The sequence below is a fragment of the Scyliorhinus torazame genome, chromosome 9 (genome assembly GCF_047496885.1).
Source record: "Scyliorhinus torazame isolate Kashiwa2021f chromosome 9, sScyTor2.1, whole genome shotgun sequence".
Classification (NCBI taxonomy): Eukaryota; Metazoa; Chordata; class Chondrichthyes; order Carcharhiniformes; family Scyliorhinidae; genus Scyliorhinus; species Scyliorhinus torazame.
The window spans coordinates 16,062,219-16,085,579 of NC_092715.1; the positions used below are offsets into that span (position 1 = coordinate 16,062,219).

The following is a 23,361-nucleotide window of genomic DNA, read 5'->3' on the forward strand; positions in this document are numbered from 1 at the left end:
AGGGTAAGAAGGTAAAATCAAACACTAGTGTTTTGTGCTTAAAGAAAGGAGATTATAATGGGATGAGAGAAGAGCTGTCTAAGGCAGACTGGGAGCAAAGTCTTTATGGTGGAATAGTGGAGAACATGCCAAGTGATTTTTCACAGTGCTCAGCAAACTTTATACCAACAAAAAGGAAGGACGGTAAAAAGAGGGAAAATCGACCGTGGATATCTAAGGAAATAAGGGAGAGTACCAAATTGAAGGAAAAAGCATACACAATGGCAAAGATTAGTGGGCGATTGGGAAATCCTTAGGGGGCAACAGAAAGCTACGAAAAAAGATATAAAGAAGAGTTGGATCGCTTATGAGAGTAAACTTGCTCAGGATATCAAAACAGATCGTAAAAGTTTCTACAAATAGAACATAGAACATAGAACAATACAGCGCAGTACAGGCCCTTCGGCCCACGATGTTGCACCGAAACAAAAGCCATCTAACCTACACTATGCCATTATCATCCATATGTTTATCCAATAAACTTTTAAATGCCCTCAATGTTGGCGAGTTCACTACTGTAGCAGGTAGGGCATTCCACGGCCTCACTACTCTTTGCGTAAAGAACCTACCTCTGACCTCTGTCCTATATCTATTACCCCTCAGTTTAAAGTTATGTCCCCTCGTGCCAGCCATATCCATCCGCGGGAGAAGGCTCTCACTGTCCACCCTATCCAACCCCCTGATCATTTTGTATGCCTCTATTAAGTCTCCTCTTAACCTTCTTCTCTCCAACGAAAACAACCTCAAGTCCGTCAGCCTTTCCTCATAAGATTTTCCCTCCATACCAGGCAACATCCTGGTAAATCTCCTCTGCACCCGCTCCAAAGCCTCCATGTCCTTCCTATAATGCGGTGACCAGAACTGTACGCAATACTCCAAATGCGGCCGGACCAGAGTTCTGTACAGCTGCAACATGACCTCCCGACTCCGGAACTCAATCCCTCTACCAATAAAGGCCAACACTCCATAGGCCTTCTTCACAACCCTATCAACCTGGGTGGCAACTTTCAGGGATCTATGTACATGGACACCTAGATCCCTCTGCTCAGCCACACTTTCAAGAACTTTACCATTAGCCAAATATTCCGCATTCCTGTTATTCCTTCCAAAGTGAATCACCTCACACTTCTCTACATTAAACTCCATTTGCCACCTCTCAGCCCAGCTCTGCAGCTTATCTATATCCCTCTGTAACCTGCTACATCCTTCCACACTATCGACAACACCACCGACTTTAGTATCGTCTGCAAATTTACTCACCCACCCTTCTGCGCCTTCCTCTAGGTCATTGATAAAAATGACAAACAGCAACGGCCCCAGAACAGATCCTTGTGGTACTCCACTTGTGACTGTACTCCATTCTGAACATTTCCCATCAACCACCACCCTCTGTCTTCTTTCAGCTAGCCAATTTCTGATCCACATCTCTAAATCACCCTCAATCCCCAGCCTCCGTATTTTTTGCAATAGCCTACCGTGGGGAACCTTATCAAACGCTTTGCTGAAATCCATATACACCACATCAACTGCTCTACCCTCGTCTACCTGTTCAGTCACCTTCTCAAAGAACTCAATAAGGTTTGTGAGGCATGACCTACCCTTCACAAAGCCATGTTGACTATCCCTGATCATATTATTCCTATCTAGATGATTATAAATCTTGTCCCTTATAATCCCCTCCAAGACTTTACCCACTACAGACGTGAGGCTCACCGGTCTATAGTTGCCGGGGTTGTCTCTGCTCCCCTTTTTGAACAAAGGGACCACATTTGCTGTCCTCCAGTCCTCTGGCACTATTCCTGTAGCCAATGATGACATAAAAATCAAAGCCAAAGGTCCAGCAATCTCTTCCCTGGCCTCCCATAGAATCCTAGGATAAATCCCATCAGGTCCCGGGGACTTATCTATTTTCAGCCTGTCCAGAATTGCCAACACCTCTTCCCTACGTACCTCAATGCCATCTATTCTATTAGCCTGGGGCTCAGCATTCTCCTCCACAACATTATCTTTTTCCTGAGTGAATACTGACGAAAAATATTCATTTAGTATCTCGCCTATCTCTTCAGACTCCACACACAATTTCCCATCCCTGTCCTTGACTGGTCCTACTCTTTCCCTAGTCATTCGCTTATTCCTGACATACCTATAGAAAGCTTTTGGGTTTTCCTTGATCCTTCCTGCCAAATACTTCTCATGTCCCCTCCTTGCTCGTCTTAGCTCTCTCTTTAGATCCTTCCTCGCTACCTTGTAACTATCCATCGCCCCAACCGAAACTTCACACTTCATCTTCACATAGGCCTTCTTCTTCCTCTTAACAAGAGATTCCACTTCCTTGGTAAACCACGGTTCCCTCGCTCGACGCCTTCCTCCCCGTCTGACCGGTACATACTTATCAAGAACACGCAGTAGCTGATCCTTGAGCAAGCCCCACTTATCCAGTGTGCCCAACACTTGCAGCCTACTTCTCCACCTAATCCCCCCCAAGTCACGTCTAATGGCATCATAATTGCCCTTCCCCCAGCTATAACTCTTGCCCTGCGGTGTATACTTATCCCTTTCCATCATTAACGTAAACGTCACCGAATTGTGGTCACTGTCCCCAAAGTGCTCTCCTACCTCCAAATCCAACACCTGGCCTGGTTCATTACCCAAAACCAAATCCAACGTGGCCTCGCCTCTTGTTGGCCTGTCAACATATTGTTTCAGGAAACCCTCCTGCACACACTGTACAAAAAACGACCCATCTATTGTACTCGAAAATATATAAAACAAAAAGAGTAGTTAAGGTAAATAAGGTCCTTTAGAGGGTGAGAAGGGAGATTTAATAATAAGAGATGAGTAAATGGCTGAGGAACTGAACAGGTTTTTTGGGTCAGTCTTCTTGTGTCAGTAGAAGACACAAATAACATGCCAGTGATTGATAGAAATGAGACTATAACAGGTGAGGACCTTGAGACGATTCTTATCACTAAGGAGGGAGTGATGGGCAAGCTAAGAGGGCTAAAGGTAGACAAGTCTCCTGGCCCTGATGGAATGCATCCCAGGGTACTAAAAGAGATGGCTAGGGAAATTGCAAATGCATTCGTGATAATTTACCAAAATTCACGAGACTCTGGGGTGGTCCTGACGGATTGGAAATTAGAAAACGTGACACCACTGTTTAAAAAGAGAGGTAGGCAGAAAGCGGGTATTTATAGGCCAGTGAACTTAACTTCGGTAGTAGGGAAGATGCTGGAATCTATCATCAAGAAAGAAATAGCGAGGCATCTGGATGGAAATTGTCCCATTGGGCAGACGCAGCATGGGTTCACAAAGGGCAGGTCGTGCCTAACTAATTTAGTGGATTTTTTTGAGGACATTAACAGTGCGGTAGATAACGGGGAGCCAATGGATGTGGTATATCTGGATTTCCAGAAAGCTTTTGACAAGGTGCCACGCAAAACGTTGCTGCATAAGATAAAGATGCATGGCATTAAGGGGAAAGTAGTAACATAGATAGAGGAATGGTTAATTAATAGAAAGCAAAGAGTGGGGATTAATGGGTGTTTCTCTGGTTGGCAATCAGTAGCTAGTGGTGTCCCTCAGGGATCAGTGTTGGGCCCACAATTGTTCACAATGTACATAGATGATTTGGAGTTGGGGACCAAGTGCAATGTGTCCAGGTTTGCAGACAACACTAAGGTGAGTGGTGAAGCAAAAGGTGCAGACGATACTGGAAGTCTGCAGAGGGATTTGCAATAGTTTAAGTGAATGGGCTAGGGTCTGGTGGATGGAATATAATATTGAGAAATGTGAGGTTATCCATTTTGGTAGGAATAACAGCAAAAGGGATTATTATTTAAATGATAAAATATTAAAACATGCTGCTGTGCAGAGAGACCTGGGTGTGCTAGTGCATGAGTCGCAAAAAGTTGGTTTACAGGTGCAACAGGTGATTAAGGCGGCGAATGGAGTTTTGTCCTTCATTGCTAGAGGGATGAGTTTAAGACTAGGGAGGTTATGCTGCAACTGCAAAGGTGATAGCGAGGCCACACCTGGAATATTGCGTTCAGTTTTAATCTCCTTACCTGAGAAAGGACGTGCTGGTGCTGGGTGTGTGCAGAGGAGATTCGCTAGGTTAATCCCAGAGTTGAGAGGGTTGGATTACGAGGAGAGGTCGAGTAGACTGGGACTATACTCGTTGGCATTTAGAAGGATGCAGGGGGATCTTATAGAAACATAGAAGATTATGAAGGGACTGAAATAGGATAGATGCGGGCAGGTTGTTTCCACTGGTGGGTGAAAGCAGAACCAGGGGGCATAGTCTCAAAATAAGGGGAAGTAGATTTAGGACTGAGTTTAGGAGGAACCTCTTCACCCAAAGGGTTGTGAATCTATGGAATTCCTTGCCCAGTGAAGCAGTTGAGGCTCCTTCATTAAATGTTTTCAAGATAAAGATAGATCGTTTTTTGAAGAATAAAGGGTTATGGTGTTCGGGCGGGAAAGTGGAGCTGAGTCCACAAAAGATCAGCCATGATCTCATTGAATGGCGGAGCAGGCTCGAAGGGCCAGATGGCCTACCCCTGCTCCTAGTTCTTATGTTCTTATGGTCACTGACTTTAGGAAGCGAAGTATCTTGCACACCTTTGTCTGTCTCAATGATGCAGAGGTGGAGATGGTTGACAGCTTCAAATTCCTTGGTGTGCACATCACCAACAATTTGCCCCGGTTCACCCGCCTCAATGCTACGACCAAGAAACACAACAGTGCCTATAATTCCTCAGGAAACTAAGGAAATTCGGCATGTTCACTTTTTAAAAAAAATTTAGAGCACCCAATTCATTTTTTTCCAATTAAGGGGCAATTTAGTGTGGCCAATCCACCTAGCTTGCACACCTTTTCGGGTTGTGGGGGCGAAACCCACGCAAACACGGGGAGAATGTGCAAACTCCACACGGACAGTGACCCAGTGCCGGGATCGAACTTGGGACCTCGGCGCTGTGTGGCCGCAGTGCTAACCCACTGCGCCACCGTGCTGCCCTCCGGCATGTTCACTTTGACTCTTTCCAATTTTACAGATGCAACATAGAAAGCATCCTATCTGACTGCACTGTGAACATAGCCCAGCCTATCACGCGAACCCACCTCCAATCCATTGACTCTGTCTACACCTCCCGCTGCCTTGGGAAAGGGGGCAGCATAATTAAAGAGCGCCCCCCCCCACCCGGGTTATTCTCTCTTCCATCGGACAGGAGATACAAAAGTCTGAGAACATGCACTAACAGATTCAAAAACAGCTTCTTCCCCGCTGTTACCAGACTCCTGAATGACCATCTTATGGACTGATCTTATGGACAAGTTTGCTGACGATACGACCATAGTGGGCCGGATCTCGAATAACGATGAGTCCGAATACAGGAGGGAGATAGAGAACCTAGTGGAGTGGTGTAGCGACAACAATCTCTCCCTCAATGCCAGCAAAACTAAAGAGCTGGTAATTGACTTCAGGAAGCAAAGTACTGTACACACCCCTGTCAGCATCAACGGAGCAGAGGGGAAGATGGTTAGCAGTTTCAAATTCCTAGGGGTGCACATCTCCAAAAATCTGTCCTGGTCCACCCACGTCGACGCTACCACCAAGAAAGCACAACAGCGCCTATACTTCCTCAGGAAACTAAGGCAATTCGGCATGTCCACATTGACTCTTACCAACTTTTACAGATGCACCATAGAAAGCATCCTATCAGGCTGCATCACAGCCTGGTATGGCAACTGTTCGGCCCAGGACCGCAAGAAACTTCAGAGAGTCGTGAACACCGCCCAGTCCATCACACGAACCTGCTTCCCATCCATTGACTCCATCGACACCTCCCGCTACCTGGGGAAAGCGGGCAGTATAATGAAAGATCCCTCCCACCCGGCTTACTCACTCTTCCAACTTCTTCCATCGGGCAGGAGATACAGAAGTCTGAGAACACGCACGAACAGACTCAAAAACAGCTTCTTCCCCACTGTCACCAGACTCCTAAATGACCCTCTTATGGACTGATTTCATTAACACTACACCCTGTATGCTTCATCCGATGCCAGTGCTTATGTCGTTACATTGTATATGTTGTGTTGCCCTATTATGTATTTTCTTTTATTCCCTTTTCTTCTCATGTACTTAATGATCTGTTGAGCTACTCGCAGAAAAATAGTTTTCACTGTACCTCGTTTTGCATATCTTCTCTAATGAGTAGTACTACACTCCGTATGCTTCACCCGATGGCTATGTATTCACATTGAGTATCTATCGTATGTCCTGTTTTTTCATGTATGCAACGATCTGTCTGGACTGTACATTGAACAATATTTTTCACTGTACCTCGGTACACATGGCAATAAATCAACTCCAAATCCATTCATGTATTAGTTACCGTCAGACTCCAATCCCAACACTCCCTTTACTGACCTCCAAATTTGCAGTCTCCAACTTGAGATCATCTAAAACCTGACTGCCTACATTGTCATCTGCACCAAGGTCCACTGACCTGCCATTCCGGTGTTCACTGACCCATTTCAACTCAGTCCACGAACACCTGAAATTTGCAAGTTCTCAACCTGGTGTTCAAACTCCTCTATTACCTTGCCACTCTTATTTGCAATCTTCTCCAACCCTCCAAGAATTGCATTCCTCCACTGACCCTCTTGCACAATCCCCAATCACTTTTTTCATCATTGGTGGACAAGCTTTCAGCTGTCTGGGCCCCAAGGTCTGGAATTTCGTAGAATCCCTACAGCGCAGGAGGCCATTCGACCCATCGAGTCTACAACGGTCCTTGCTCCAATCCAGCACCCTACCTCGGCCCAATCCCCCGCTCCTATCCCCATAACCCCACCTAACGTTTGGGCAATATTTGCATGGCCAATCCACCTAACCTGTACATCTTTGGATTGTGGGAGGAAACCAGAGCACCCGGAGGAAACCCACGCAGACATAGGGAAAACGTGCAAACTCTATGCAGACAGTCACCTGAGGTCAGAATCGAACCTGGGACCCTGGCGCTTTGAGACAACAGCGCTAACCACTGTGCCGCCCATAATTTGCTCCCTAAAGTTTCTGTTCATACATTAGTCTTCTCCGAAACCTCCCTTAAAACAAATTTCCAATTAAGCTTTTTGGAACCTAGCATCCCCTTTGTTATTTTAATTCTTTAGCAAATGCAAAGTCTCTAAGCTAAGCAATTCCTTCCCGTCGTGGTGTGTTGAGTGCAGATAGGCCTCCACTGAGTTTATGGATTGGATATTATTCTGTGACGTGGTGCAGAGTTTGCTCTCTCTCACAGGCACATAGGGGCTGGCACTAATGACCCACCTGTGGAGGTTGGCCAAGCAGGGCCCTGGTGGGTCCTGACCGGTTAAGAGTGGACCACTCTTTCCTTGGAAGGTGAAAACGTGGCAGCTGTTGGGTTGGGTTTGAGGCCAGATACTTGTTTGTCATGTCCAATGATTCCCATTCATTTGTCCAGATGGAATTTGAATTGAAGAATGTGTGGGAAGCTTTCTCCAGTTCGGCCTTTTTGATGGAAGTCATACCTGAGGTGGGCTGAATAGATCAGCATGAAGTGGCAGGTGGGGGACATTGCAATCATTTTGTGATCTCCTTTGTTGAACTCCTATGAAATGCTTTGGGTCATGGTTGTTGTCAATTCCTGACTCCTGCTTCAGATCGCTATTTAGTAACCTCTGTTGGAAAATAATCACATGTGGACATCAGTCAAGGACATAATCAGGTTTTGCTCTGATGGATTCTGGTCTGTAAATTACGTCTCAGTTCATATACGAAGGATACTTGCTGTGGTGGTGAAGTGTGGTGCACCCGGGAAACCTACCTTTGAGGATGTTAGCTGTTGCTTGGATAAAGGAGAATCAGTGGATGTGAATTTTCAAAAAGGTTCCACACAGGATATTTAAAAACAAAATTAGAGCACATGGGCTTGGGAGTAATATACTGCTATGGATTGAGGATTGGTTAGCAGACAGAAAACAAAGTGCAAGAATAAACGGGTCATTCTGACGATGGCAGGCTCTGACTAGTGGAGTACCACAAGGATCAATGCTTGGGTCACAGCTGTTCACAATCTATATAAATGACTTAGATGTGGGGATAACATGTGGTATTTCCACATTTTCTGATGAGGCAACTGGGTGGGAATGTGAGGAGGATGGAAGGAGGCATCAAGGGGACCTGGGCACGCTAAGTGAATGAGCAATAACACAGCAGATGGAATAAAATGTAAATAAGTGTGAAGTATGCACTTCGGCAGGAAAAAAACAGAAAGACAGGGTTTTTCTTAAATGGTAAGTGGTTGGGAAATGTTAATGGCCAAAGGGACTTGGGTGTCCTTGTTCATGAGTCACTAGTGTCTAGCATGCAGATGCAGCAAGCAATTAGAAAAAGTGGCCATCTTCACTCGGGGATTTGAATACAGGAGTAAAGATCATAGAATCCCGACAATGCAGAAGAAAGCCATTCGGCCCATTGAGTCTGCACCAACCATTTTAGCACCCCACCTCGGCCCACTCCCTCACCCTATCCCCATAACCTTTGGACACTAAGGGTCAATTTAGCGTGGCCAATCCACCTAACCTGCACATCTTTGGACTTTGGGCAGGAGCCGAAGCACCCGGAGGAAACCCACATTGACACTGAGAAAACATACAAACTCCACACAGACAGTCACCCAAGGTAGGAATCAAACTCGGGTCCCTGGCGCTGTGAGGCAGGAGTGCTAACCACTGTGCCACCGTGACGTCTTGCTGAAATTGTATAAAGCCTCAATGAGACCACATCTGGAGTATTGTGTACAATTTTGCTCTCCCTATCTAAGAAAGGATGTACTTGACACAGAAGAAGTGCAACAGAAGTTGAGGAAGCTGCACCTATGAGAGATGATCTCATTGAAACTTTCAAAATTCTTACTGGTCATGACAAGGTGGATGCGGACAGGATTGTTTCCCCCTGGCTGCGGAGTCTAGAACCCGGGGACTCGGACTCAGAATAAGGGGCAGGCCACTTAGAGGACTGAGATGAAGAGAAATTTCTTCATTCAAGAGGGTGGTGAATTTTTGAAATTCTCTACGCCAGCGGTCTGTGGAAGTTCAGCCATTGAGTCTGTTTAAGGCAGAAAGCGATAAGACTTATGGATACAAATAGCATCAAGGGGATAGTGGTGAAAAATGGTACCAGAGGTAGATGATCAGCCATGAATGACAGAACAAGCTTGATGGGCCGGTGAACCTATTGCCGTTTCCAATGTTGCTACTCTAGTTTAAAAAAAGACCAACTGAACAACACTTGTCCTCTATAAAAACATTAATAAATTACAAATCAAAGAGACTATTCACATTTTTCACTGTCCTGTTCAGTGGTTGAGAGCTCGAATGAGTCTGGGCGCTATAATGAAGCTTTCATTAAAAGAGCCAATGCAGATTCGTTGGACATTATTGCACATTTTACCAACGTTATTCTGAGCAAAATAAATATTTTGTGGTAAATAATAAAATGCATGGCCTCCAACTCTCAAAATATTATCTGTGGCATAAATGTGAATGTGGAAAACTTCACATTGAATTAACATTGCAGCACAGAAACCAACCGAAATAATATTTCCCTGAATGGAAACACGTTACCACAACAGATCAGTTCGCTTCACCAAAAACTTCAAGAAAATATTTTGAGTGTGTTCTGGTTAGCTTCCCCAATGGTTACGGTAATCATGATGCTAAGGTGCAGATTAGAAGATGTCAAATTTAATATTAGATCTGTGTTGAAATAAGTGATGGCAGTTGGAGTGTTACAATTGACTTTCAAAGTGGAGAACAGCTAAGGTTCTTGCGAGTGTGCGGCACGGTAGCACAGTAGTTAGCACTGCTGCTTCACAGGTTCGATTCCCGGCTGGGTCACTGTCTGTGCGGAGTCTGCACGTTCTGCCCGTGTCTGCGTGGGTTTCATAGAACATAACAGCGCAGTACAGGCCCTTCGGCCCTCGATGTTGCGCCGACCTGTGAAACCACTCTAAAGCCCATCTACACTAATCCCTTATCGTCCATATGTCTATCCAATGACCATTTGAATACCCTTAGTGTTGGCGAGTCCACTACTGTTGCAGGCAGGGCATTCCACGCCCTTACTACTCTCTGAGTAAAGAACCTACCTCTGACATCTGTCTTATATCTATCTCCCCTCAATTTAAAGCTATGTCCCCTCGTGCTAGACATCACCATTCGAGGAAAAAGGCTCTCACTGTCCACCCTATCCAATCCTCTGATCATCTTGTAATGAAATGAAAATCGCTTATTGTCACAAGTAGGCTTCAAATGAAGTTACTGTGAAAACACATTCCGTCACCTGTTCGGGGAGGCTGGTACGGGAATTGAACCGTGCTGCTGGCCTGCCTTGGTCTGCTTTAAAAGCCAGCGATTTAGCCCAGTGTGCTAAACCAGCCTCAATTAACCAGTTTCCTCTGGTTTCTTCCCACAAGTCCCAAAAGACGTGCTTGCTGTGTGATCTGGATATTCTGAATTCTCCCTCCGTGTACCCGATCAGGTGCAGATATGTGGCGACTGGGGGATTTTTCACAGTAACTTCATTGCAGTGTTGATGTAAGCCTACTTGTGGCAATAATAAAGATTGTTGTTATTATTGAGTGATGTTCACCATCACCGGCACAAACACGATGGGCCAGAGGGCCGTTTCTGTGCTGTACACCTCATGAGTACCTCATGGCATGATGCACTCAGCATATTTATGAATTATAGTCCAAACAAATGACCTGCATTTTAGGAGAGGAGTGAAGAAATTGACATAACAGGAAACTCTGCATTCACTCACTCTTGGTACATCTGTGGGGAACGGTAGTGTAATGGCAATGTTTCTGCATGTGTAACTCAAGATGCCTCGACTGGTGCTCTGGGGACACGAGTCAAAATCCCTACACTGCAGCTTGGAGGGGATCAATTAATTCATAAGTCGGGAATGGAAGCCAGGTCTCAGTAATGATCATGAACTACGCAGAATGTCAAAAAAAAACTGAAACCACAAGGTCCTCCAGAAGAGGAAATCTGACATTGTGATCCAACCTGGCCTGCATGTGACGCCAGATCCACAGTCACTTGCTTGACTCTTAACTGGTCTCTGAAATAGCTTAGCATGTTGTACGATTTTTCTTAAACCACAACAGACAAGTCAAATATGAATAAAACCAAAACGGAACTGCCGGCATCTATCCATGACCACTGCATCAATGGAAACATGGAAAACAACAGTGGCACACCCTGCCCAGTTGACCCTCTAAACTCCTGAAATGAAAATTTCCTCACCAACATCTGAGGACTTTTGCCAAAATTGGGAGTGCTGTTCCACAGTTATGTCAAGTAACAGCCTGACATAGTCATACTCAGAGAATCATATCTTTTAGTCAACTTATTCATCATCGTCCCCAAGTATGTCCTGTCGTACCGGCAGAACAGAACAGACCCCACCAAAGACGGCAGCATAATGGTGGGCAGTCGAGGAAGAATCACCAACATTTATAAAGCTGATTATCTAATCACCTCCCCCTTTACAAGCTGCGACATCATGCAACAACAAACTCAAAACCACTAATCTGTCTGCATTATGGTCTTAATGGATGAATGAATGCAATCAGCGTGGTCTCTAGACCCATGACCTCTCAGCATCAGGTCTAACATGGTCAAGATTATCCCCTACCTTCCTCATCTGGTGAGTCCATGCTCCTCCATGTTGAACATCATTTGGAAGAAGCACAGAGGGTAACAAGAGCATATAATGTACTCTGGGTGGATAACCCCAATGTCCATCACAAATAGCAGCTCAGTAGTACCACTACTTAGAAAGCTGGCCAAGTCCTGAAGGACATCAGTGGTGAGGAAACCAACAGAAAGAACCTACTTGACTTTACCAATCTATCTGTCGTAGATGCATCTATCCATGACCACTGCGCAGACTTTGTCTGTCTGGACACTGTCATCACACAGAGGACATACTTCATCATATTGCATGGCACTACTACTGTGCTAAATGGGATAGATTCAGAACAGTTCCCCACGCTCAAAACAGGGCATCCATGAGGCACAGTGTGCCATCATCAGCAGCACAATCTGTAACCGCAAGGCCTGGCATATAGCTTTTTAATATTTTACCGGACGCGAGAGCTTCTGACAAGGACATCATTTATTGTCAATCCCAACTGACCTTGAGACGGTGGCGATGAGCCACCGTCTTGAACCGCATCTGAAGTGCATGTAGTGTAGGTACAAGAAAACAGGATTAGACTATTGAGTTGGATGATCAGCCATGATCGTGATGAATGGCGGAGCAGGCTCGAAGGGCCAAGAGGCCTCCTCCTGCTCCTATCTTCTATGTATATATCGATGTATGTAAGGAGCCATTAGAAAGACAGTTGCGATGTGCCATTGGTGCCTCTGCCGCTGGAGTTGAGGGAGATATGTGTTGGTGCGCGTCCGAACATGGGGCAAAATATTTATCCTGAACTCTCGTGGCAATTGCGAGTAATCGCAGCGTGGGAAGGTGTGCACCATTCTACCATGTTTTCATGGCCTTATCTTGTTTCTCCCTTGTTCTCTGGTTGGGCGAATAGAGCCATCAAATTATGCCAAATGATTGTATCGAGCTTGTTATACTGCTGTCCTCCTGTCACCCTTTATTCATGTACGCTGAGCTTTTTTTTGTTTGCTGTGCTATGTCATTCTTGTGGTTTTGTTGCATTGTTTGTCAACATATAAAACCTTCTCTAGAGCAATTTTAAGAATGGGAAATAAATGTTACAATGGCACATCGCAACCTCCCTCCTTGGATATCAGACCCGTCTGACGCTGAAGCTATCTGGAAAGTTATCGAAGTTATATCAGCATGTAACATTGGAGGGTTAATCATCAAGAATTTGAGATGTACAGGCCACACTGCACTGATTGCAGTCAGAAAGGATACTGCAGGAAATTTTAAACAAAGTGAAAGCAACGAGTGAGAAACATGGGGCGTGATTCAGCCACCGCATTGTGCCCGGCTGCGGGTGAATCCTGAGAGAATCCCAAATAGGGCTCTGTGCCGGGCTGATTGCGAGTCACCCGAGTCACTCCTCCTGGCAAGGTCTGGATCATGTCCTATCTGAGCGCCATCCAGATCAGCCATTAGCAATGCCAGAGTGCCCCAGCGGCACTGTCAGTGTGCCAGCCTGCCCAGGTGCCAAGAGCCGGGCTCGATGGGGCCTTGGCCATTAGAGGGGGGGGGGGGGGGGAGGAGGGATTCCAGGGGTCACGAGAAGATTGGGGGGGGGGGGGGGGGTTGAGATTGGTCAGCTCATCAATGCAGGAAATCCACAAAAGTCTGGCCTCAGCGAGGAGAAACTCCCCTAGAGACAAAAAAAAAAAACAGCAAAGTGCCGGTGATTAGCGGAGTGAGTCTCGGAGCTGTAGCTGCCGAGATTCTCCCCGTCAAATGCGCCTGAAAGCGGACTTTGTTTCACATCCTCTGAATCGTGCCCTTAGATTAAGAATGAATGTGAAGATGAGTAAGACCGTGGTGAAAAGCAGAGTCCTGAAGCGAAAATTAAAGCAAATGGACAAATCCTGGAACAAGTGATAGGGTTCACAACCCTTGAGCAGATTATAAGACCATAAGACAAAGGAGTGGAAGTAAGGCCATTCGGCCCATCGAGTCCACTCCACCATTCAATCATGGCTGATTTCAACTCCATTTACCCGCTCTCTCTCCATAGCCCTTAATTCCTCGAGAAATCAAGAATTTATCAACTTCTGTCTTAAAGACACTCAACGTCCCAGCCTCCACCGCCCTCTGTGGCAATGAATTCCACAGACCCACCACTCTCTGGCTGAAGAAATTTCTCCTCATCTCTGTTCTAAAGTGACTCCCTTTTATTCTAAGGCTGTGCACCCGGGTCCTAGTCTCCCCTGTTAATGGAAACAACTTCCCTACATCCACCCTACCTAAGCCATTCATTATCTTGTAAGTTTCTATTAGATCGCCCCTCAACCTCCTAAACTCCAATGAATATAATCCCAGGATACTCAGACGTTCATCGTATGTTAGGCCTACCATTCCTGGGATCATCCGTGTGAATCTCCGCTGGACCCGCTCCAGTGCCAGTATGTCCTTCCTGAGGTGTGGGGCCCAAAATTGCTCACAGTATTCTAAATGGGGCCTAACTAATGCTTTATAAAGCTTCAGAAGTACATCCCTGCTTTTATATTCCAAGCCTCTTGAGATGAATGACAACATTGCATTTGCTTTCTTAATTACGAACTCAACCTGCAAGTTTACCTTTAGAGAATCCTGGACTAGGACTCCCCCCATCATAATTGCACTTCAGCATTATGAATTTTGTCACCGTTTAGAAAATAGTCCACGCCTCTATTCTTTTTTTCCAAAGTGCAAGACCTCGCACTTGCCCACGTTGAATTTCATCAGCCATTTCTTGGACCACTCTCCTAAACTGTCTAAATCTTTCTGAAGCCTCCCCACCTCCTCCATACTACCTGCCCCTCCACCTATCTTTGTATCATCGGCAAACTTAGCCAGAATGCCCTCAGTCCCGTCATCTAGATCGTTAATATATAAAGAGAACTGCTGTGGCCCCAACACTGAACCCTGCGGGACACCACTCGTCACCGGTTGCCATTCCGAAAAAGAACCTTTTATCCCAACTCTCTGCCTTCTGCCTGACAGCCAATCGTCAATCCATGTTAGTACCTTGCCTCGAATACCATGGGCCCTTATTTTACTCAGAGGTTTAATTGTGAGATCCAAAGATATAGAAGACCAGCTATGTCAGAATGAAGGACGTGTTAACATCAAAGGAAAAGAACCTGATTCCAAGGAGGGGTAGACAGATTTTTGATAACTCAGGAAATCAAGGAATGAGGGTGTGGGCAGAAGAGTGCAGTTGAAGCCCAAGATTAGCCCTGGAAAAAATTTAATGACATGGAAGGCTCAATCGACCATTTGATCTACTCTTCTTAAACATTCATTCAAGAGGTGTGGGCATTGCCGGCTAAGCAGGCACTTATTGCCAATCTTAAGTTCCTGGAGAAGGCACTGGTGTGTTGCCTTCTTGAACCACAGCAGTCCATGTGGTGTCGGAACAGCCACACAGTCCTAATAGGAAGAGAGTTCCAGGATTTTGACCCTGCAGTAATGAAGGAACGACAATATAGTTTCAAGTCAGGATGGTGAATGACTTGGCGGGGACCTTGCAAGTGTTGGCGTTCCTATGCACCTGCTATCCTTGTCCTTCTAGATGGCAGAAGTTGTGGGTTCGGAAGGTGCTGTCGAAGGAGTCTTGGTGAGTTGCTGCAGTGTATCTTGTAGAGGGTACACATGGCTGCCACTCTACGTCAGTGGTAGAGGGAATGAATGTTGGAGGTGGTGAATGGGGTGCTTTGTCCTGGGTGGTGTCGAGCTTCGAGTGTTGTTGGAGCTGCACTCACCCAGGCAAGTGGCGAGTATTCTATTACACTCCTGACTTGTGTCTTGTGGGTGCACGTATTTCTTGCATTCTATGAATCTTAGGAAAAGAATGCTGGTGTGCTGCATTTTGTCATCTACGTTATATGCCTTAAAGACATGGACAACAAGCGACTATTATGAGCTTTCAATATGTGGACAAATATAGGAGGTTCCACATATCCTACACAGACAGAAGGACTAATGAGTTAATGCTGAAAATGGCTGGAGAAGAGTGTGAATTTAGTGCATAACATCAAAGAAAGAAAGATACAATACTTTGGTCACATCATTAGATAGATGGCAGACAGGGACAATCATTGGAATGAAATATCGATGGAAAATGTCGGTGAGTGAAGCCAAGGAGGAAATAGATGAACGATTCAGTGAACTATGTGCACTGTGGAAGGGCAACAGGACAGTCAGAAATGGAGATACATGGCATCCAACCTTCTGGGGAGATGACACCAACAAACAAATGAAACAAAACAAATGAGCATAATAATTCAACAGCTTTAGGCATCTTGAGTACATTTCGAATTTATCAACATGATTTCTTTCTTTACAACTGACCAGCAGGATTAAATGACAACGCAATGACTGCTCATCCCAATGCCCTCTGTAAAATAGCCATGTTTACAGAATGAGTTCCATCCAATTTCCTCCTCACTTCACAAATATAACTATGGGTGAACAAGTTCACAGGGATTCTACAGTGCAGAAGGAGGCTATTTGGCCTATCGGGTATGCGCCGACTCTTCGAAAGACCACCCTACCTAGGTCCACTCCCCCTGTAACACTACAACCTAACCTGCACATCCCTGGACATTAGGGGGCAATTTAGCATGATCAATCCACCTAACGAGCACATCTTTGGACTGTGGGAGGAAACCGGAGCACCCCGGGCAAACCCACAAAGACACAGGGAGAACGTACACACTCCACACAGACAGTCACCCAAGGCCGGAATTGAACCTGGGTCCCTGGCTATGTGAGGTTGCAGTGCTAACCACTGTGCCACCTTTCTCCATCAAAAATCTATCAATTTCAGCTAGTGTAGCACACCCTTTTTCACACTTTATCAATACGAATTACAGCTTATAAATGTCCCCCAAAACACCACTAAATATTAAGCACATTATTAAATTCAGACCGGAAAATGGGGTCTGCAAACCATTATCACAAGCAGATTTTCACCTTTCAGAAGTTACCTTTTTAGAAACAATGGAATCTTTATTCTTTCACGTTCAATACTGGATTATTTGGAATCTTAAAGATAATATAACTCATTCCCTCTTAACATTCCTGAAAATGTAATGATTTTCTATACTTGTGCTCGGAATCAAGAACCTACCAAGCATTTTCAAGTGGTTCAAGTTAAAAAAGATGATCAGGATCAATCCTTCTGGGAGTTGGGACTTGAACAAGAGTGAAATTCTCCTGACCGTAAATGTAAACTAAACAAGTATCAACATGTGAAGCAGACTGAAAGCTAAGAGATGTCATCTGGTATGTATGTATGCATTTCCTTTTTTAAAAAAATATGTACCACCTATCCCTCAGGCCAGTACAGTGTAATCTCATTTACTGGCAGAAATATGATTTACTGCAATCAGCCAGTGTTAATCACATTCTTCCCCATTCATCTGCCCACACAGCTTTCAGTAAAAGAAAAACTCTAAGTGGAAGCAAGGAGAGGGCATAAATAAAATTGGCTACCAACAGATTTCAATATGGAAAGTGTTAGTTTATAACATTATCCAGATGTTCGTGATCTCAATTTCAAATATATGCAAGTGGATAGGTTTTGTGTGAATGCTTTCTCATCGGGAGCTGAATCATTAGCCAGTAGCCCAATAATTAGAATTACTGGACCAGCATGTCGTTTATAAAAAATAGTGATACAAACTTAATAAATTAATTTCAGACCACTTCGAGATGAATCCTTAAAAGGTTCATGCCAACTTCCTCACTTTGCCATTTTTAAAACTTTTTCTGTATGTATCTCCCAACAAAACCAGCATTTATTGCCGATCCCCAATTATCCATGAGACGGTGATGGTGAGCCCCCTTCCTAAAAGACAGAAGTCCATGTGGCGTAGGTATACTCACAATGCTGTCAGGAAGGGAGCTCCCTTCTCCCAGTATGGCCAATCCACCTAGCCTGCACATCTTTGGACTGTGGGAGGAAACCGGAGCACCCGGAGGAAACCCAGAGACACGGGGATAACGTGCAGACTCCACACAAGCAGACATCCAAGGCTGGAATTGAACCCGGGTCCCAGTGCTGTGAGGCAGCAGTGCTAACCACTGTGCCACCTCTCTTGTAACCACAATATTGATATGGCTAGTCCAGTTGAGCTTTTTTTATAAATTTATAGTAGCCAATTTTTATCCAATTAAGGGACAATTTAGCGTGGCCAACCCACTCACCCCGTACATCTTTGGGTTTTGGGGTGAGACCCACGCAGACACGGGGAGAAAGTGCAAACTCCACACGGACAGTGGCCCGGGATCGGGATCGAACCCAGGTCCTCAGCGCCGTGAGGCAGAAGTGCTAACCACTGCACCACCCTGCTGCCCTTGGTCCAGTTGAGTTTCTGGTCAATGGTAACTCCCAGGGCAGCACGGTTGCGCAGTGGTTAGCACTGCTGCCTCACAACGCCAAGATCCCAGGTCACTGTCCGTGTGGAGTTTGCACATTCCCCCTGTGTCTGCGTGGGTTTCGTCCCCACAACCCAAAGATGTGCAAGGATTGGACATGCTAAATTGCCTCCTAATTGGAAAAAACTAATTGGGTACTCTAAAATTTAAAAACAAATGGTAACCCCAGGATATTAATGATGGGTGTATTCAGTGATGGTAATGTCATTGAAGTCATGGGGTCAGCTTCTCCATTGCTGCAGTTACTAATGCATGGCTAGCACTCAACAGAACCAGCTACAAACTCATTAAACATTTCTACAAGAAAAATACATTGTAATTTCCACCCTATGATAACCTCGGAGAAACTATTCTCGAAAGAATAAAGGAAGAATGAGAGCTTGTCAGAAAGGTACGGTGATAGAAATAGGGGATGTTAATCTACATATTGGTTGAAAAAAATCAGATCGACAAAGGTAGCATTGATCAGTAGCTCACAGAATGTTTTCTGGAATGTTTCTTAAAACAGCACATTTTGAAGCCAACCAGAGTGAAGGCTATACTTGACCTGGTAATGGGCAAAGAAATATGATTAGTGGTGGTATGACTGAATTTTACATTGGGAGAGAGAAGAGTGGGTCCAAGACTAGCATTCTAAACAGAGAAACATAGAAAATAGGTGCAAGAGTAGGCCATTCGGCCCTTCGAGCCTGCACCACCATTCAATATCATGGCTGATCATGCAAATTCAGTATCCCACTCCCCCTTTCTCTCCATACCCCTTGATCCCTTCAGCCGCAAGGGCCACGTCCAGTTCCCTCTGGAATATATCCAACGAACTGGCCCCAACAGCTTTCTGTGGGAGAGAATTCCACAAGCTCACAACTCTCTGAGAGAAGAAGTTCTTTCTCATCTCAGTCCTGAATGGCTTACCCCTTATTCTTATGATGTGACCCTACTTCTGGACATCTCCAACATCGGGAACATTCTTCCTGCATCCAGCCTGTCCAGTCCGATTAGTATTTTATGTTTCTATGAGATCCCGTCTCATTCTTCTAAACTCCAGTGAGTACAAGCCCAGTCGATTCAGTCTTCTTCATATGTCAGTCCTGCCATCCCGGGAATTAGTCTGGTGAACCTTCCTTGGACACCCTCAATAGCAAGAATGTTCTTCCTCAAATCAGGAGACCAAAACTGCACACAACACTCAAGGTGTGGCCTCACTAAGGCCCTGTATAACTGCAGCAAGACATCCTAACTCCTATATGTAGCGCACAATGGCTTACGAGAGAGACGAGAAGTAATGAAGTAGATTCAGGCTTTATTAAGCGAGACTTGTCCCCAGCAGCTCAGCAACAGAATGAAGCAGTGGGGAGAAGCTCGGGTTCTTATACTCCGCCTTCAGGGCAGAGCCAGGAGTCGGCAGCCAACCAGGACCTGGGATCTGTCAGCCAATAGCATCACGGCTTCACAGTCCCACATGACCCCTAATACATACCACCACATTCACCCCTTGTTAAAAAGGACCCGGCGAGGTGGTGGTTCTCATGGTGGTAGGGGTTTACAAGGCTGGCCCTGGAAGGAAAATTTCGGACATGTTACTACAGTTTTAGCCCTACACTGGGCTATGTACAAGTTTGTGAAAACTATTTACAATATTAGCAAAAAATTTTTTTTTGTTGCAACAACATTCTTGGACACGCGGATTCCACGAGTCGAGCGGGCGGTCTGGTCTTCCTCGTCGATCGCCTCAGCCCCGGTGGTGGTGCAGGTGCTTGTTCGGGCGTTGTCGTCTCCGGGAGCATTTCGGTGTTTGTTTCTGTTTTACTCCTGGGCGGGCACGGGAGGAGGACCGATCCCCCCGGGAAGGGGGCGGTCGTGGGGTGCGCCGGTGGCAGGGAGGGGATGATCGGTGTCGGGGGGGGTGTGTGTGTTGCCGGTGGGCGCCAGGTCCCGCAGGGAGACCGTGTCCTGTCGGCCGTCGGGGTACGCCACGTAGGCATACTGCGGGTTCGCGTGGAGAAGGTGAACCCTCTCGACCAATGGGTCGGATTTGTGCGCCCGCACATGTTTCCGGAGCAAGATGGGTCCTGGTGCCGCCAGCCAGGTCGGCAGCGACGTTCCGGAGGAGGACTTCCTGGGGATGACAAGGAGGCGCTCATGAGGCGTTTGGTTAGTGGTGGTACACAGCAGCGACCGGATGGAGTGGAGAGCATCCGGGAGGACCTCCTGCCACCAGGAAACTGGGAGATCCCTGGACCGTAGGGCCAGTAGGACGGTCTTCCAGACCGTGCCGTTCTCCTTCTCGTCTTGCCCGTTCCCCCGGGGGTTGTAGCTGGTCGTCCTGCTTGAGGCTATGCCCTTGCTGAGCAGGAACTGGCGCAGCTTGTCACTCATGAAGGAGGACTCCCTGTCGCTATGGGTATAGGCGGGGCAACCGAACAGTGTGAATATGGTGCCAAGGGCTTTAATGACTGTGACCGCTGTCACGTCGGGGCAGGGGATGGCGATGGGTAAACGAGAGTACTTGTCCACCACGTTCAGGAAGTATGCGTTGCGGTCAGTGGAGGGGAGGGGCCCTTTGAAATCCAAACTGAGGCGTTCAAAGGGGCGGGAAGCCTTGATCAGGTGCGCTCTATCCGGCCTGAAAAAGTGCGGTTTGCACTCTGCGCAGATGTGGCAGTTCCTGGTGACTGTACGGACCTCCTCCACAGAGTAGGAGAGGTTGCGGGACTTTACGAAATGGTAGAATCGAGTGACCCCCGGGTGGCAGAGGTCCTCGTGGAGGGCTTGGAGGCGGTCTATTTGTGCGTTGGCAAATGTGCCGCGGGATAGGGCATTGGACGGCTCGTTCAGCTTTCCGGGACGGTACAAGATCTCATAGTTGAAGGTGGAGAGCTCAATCCTCCACCTTAAGATCTTGTCATTTTTAATTTTGCCCCGCTGTGCATTATCTAACATGAAGGCTACCGACCGTTGGTCGGTGAGGAGAGTGAATCTCCTGCCGGCCAGGTAATGCCTCCAATGTCGCAAAGCTTCCACTATGGCTTGGGCTTCCTTTTCCACTGAGGAGTGGCGGATTTCTGAGGCGTGGAGGGTCCGGGAGAAAAAGGCCACGGGTCTGCCCGCTTGGTTAAGGGTGGCCGCCAGAGCTACGTCAGATGCGTCGCTCTCGACCTGGAAGGGGAGGGACTCGTCGATGGCGCGCATCGTGGCCTTTGTGATATCCGCTTTGATGCGGCTGAAGGCCTATCGAGCCTTTGTCGACAGGGGGAAGGTAGTGGACTGTATTAGCGGGCGGGCCTTGTCTGCATACTGGGGGACCCACTGGGCGTAATATGAAAAGAAACCCAGGCAACGTTTCAGGGCTTTGGAGCAGTGGGGGAGGGGAAATTCCATAAGGGGGCGCATGCGTTCGGGGTCGGGGCCTATTATCCCATTGCGCACTACGTATTCCAGGATGGCCAACCGGTTTGTGCTAAAAACGCACTTTCCTCGTTGTATGTGAGGTTCAGGGCGTTAGCGGTCTGGAGGAACTTTTGGAGGTTGGCGTCGTGGTCCTGCTGATCGTGGCCGCAGATGGTTACGTTGTCGAGATACAGGAACGTGGCCTGCAACCCGTGCTGGTCAACCATTCGGTCCATCTCCCGTTGGAAGACCGAGACCCAGTTTGTGACGCCAAATGGGACCCTTAGGAGGTGGTATAGACGCCCGTCTGCCTCGAAGGCTGTGTACTTGCGGTCACCTGGGCGGATGGGGAGCTGGTGGTAGGCGGACTTGAGGTCCACGGTGGAGAAGACCTTATACCGGGCAATCCGATTGACCATGTCGGATATGCGGGGGAGAGGGTACGCATCTAGCTGCGTGTACCTGTTGATGGTCTGACTATAGTCTACGACCATTCTTTGCTTCTCCCCGGTCTTTACTACTACCACCTGGGCTCTCCAGGGACTATTGCTGGCCTGGATTATGCCTTCCTTCAGCAACCGCTGGACTTCAGACCGAATAAATATCCGGTCCTGGGCGCTGTACCGTCTGCTCCTAGTGGCGACGGGTTTGCAATCCGGGGTGAGGTTTGCAAACAAGGACGGCGGTTCAACCTTGAGAGTTGCGAGGCCGCAGATAGTGAGTGGGGGTATTGGGCCGCCGAATTGGAATGTTAGGCTCTGCAGGTTACACTGGAAATCTAATCCCAGTAATGTGGGCGCGCAGAGTTGGGGAAGGACGTAGAGCCTGTAGTTCTTAAACTCCCTCCCTTGCACCGTTAGGTTCGCGATGCAGAACCCTTTGATCTCTACGGAGTGGGATCCTGCAGCTAGGGAAATCTTTTGCGTGCTTGGATGGATGGTCAGAAAACAGCGTCTTACCGTGTCTGGGTGAATAAAACTTTCAGTGCTCCCGGAGTCGATCTGGCATGGCGTCTCGTATCCGTTGATCAGCACCGTTGTTGTCGTCGTCTGGAGCGTCCGTGGCCGCGATTGAGCCAGTGTCACCGAAGCCAGTCATGGTAGTAGTGTCGCGGCGTCTTCTTCGGACCCTGTGGAGCCGTCGATGCTGGGGTCCTTTGTTGTCAACCAAGATGGTGGCGTCCATGAATCGCACGCGGCCGGGGGTGGACAAAATGGCCGCCCCCATGGATTGCACGTGGTCGGGGGTGGACAAAATGGCCGCCCCCATGAATCGCACGTGGCTGGGGGGGTCACAAGATGGTAGCGCCCATCCTCCCCTCGTGGTGCTCGGGACCCAAAATGGCGTCACCCGCGGGTCGCAAATGGGGCGCTGGGGGGGTTGGGGAGCGTTTGGGATGTGCTGGGCTCGTTCTTCTCCGGGGATTGCGGCGACCCCCCGGGACCGGCACACTGCCGCGTAATGGCCCTTCTTGCCGCAGCTTTTACAAATAGCTGCGCGGGCCGGGCAGCGCTGCCAGGGGTGTTTCGCTTGCCCGCAGAAATAGCAGCGGGCGCCCCCCGGGATGGTCTAGCGCTTTAACCGCGCAAGCTTGCGAGGGGGGGGGGGGTTGTCGCGACGGGGGTCCACGGAGCCCAAGGGGCTGCCGCGCGGTCGGGGCCATAGGCGCGGGCGTTTTGCGAGGCCACATCTAGGGAAGCTGCAAGGGCCCGTGCCTCTGAGAGTCCTAGCGACTCTCTTTCTAA

The 23,361-nt window shown here is 47.4% G+C and overlaps 1 protein-coding gene across 4 annotated transcripts in view; it reads right to left on the reverse strand.

Annotated features, from left to right (window-relative positions):
* The window catches only part of lifra (LIF receptor subunit alpha a), a 265,109-nt gene that overhangs the window by 170,344 nt on the left and 71,404 nt on the right, over positions 1-23,361 (reverse strand). Inside the window, exon 2 of one of the 4 annotated variants that reach the window (XM_072515629.1) lies at positions 7,597-7,746. The exons of the other annotated variants lie outside the window; for them this stretch is intronic. The gene's annotated coding sequence lies outside the window, so the exon portion shown is untranslated. The remainder of the gene's footprint in view (positions 1-7,596; positions 7,747-23,361) is intronic. 4 annotated transcript variants of the gene reach the window in all.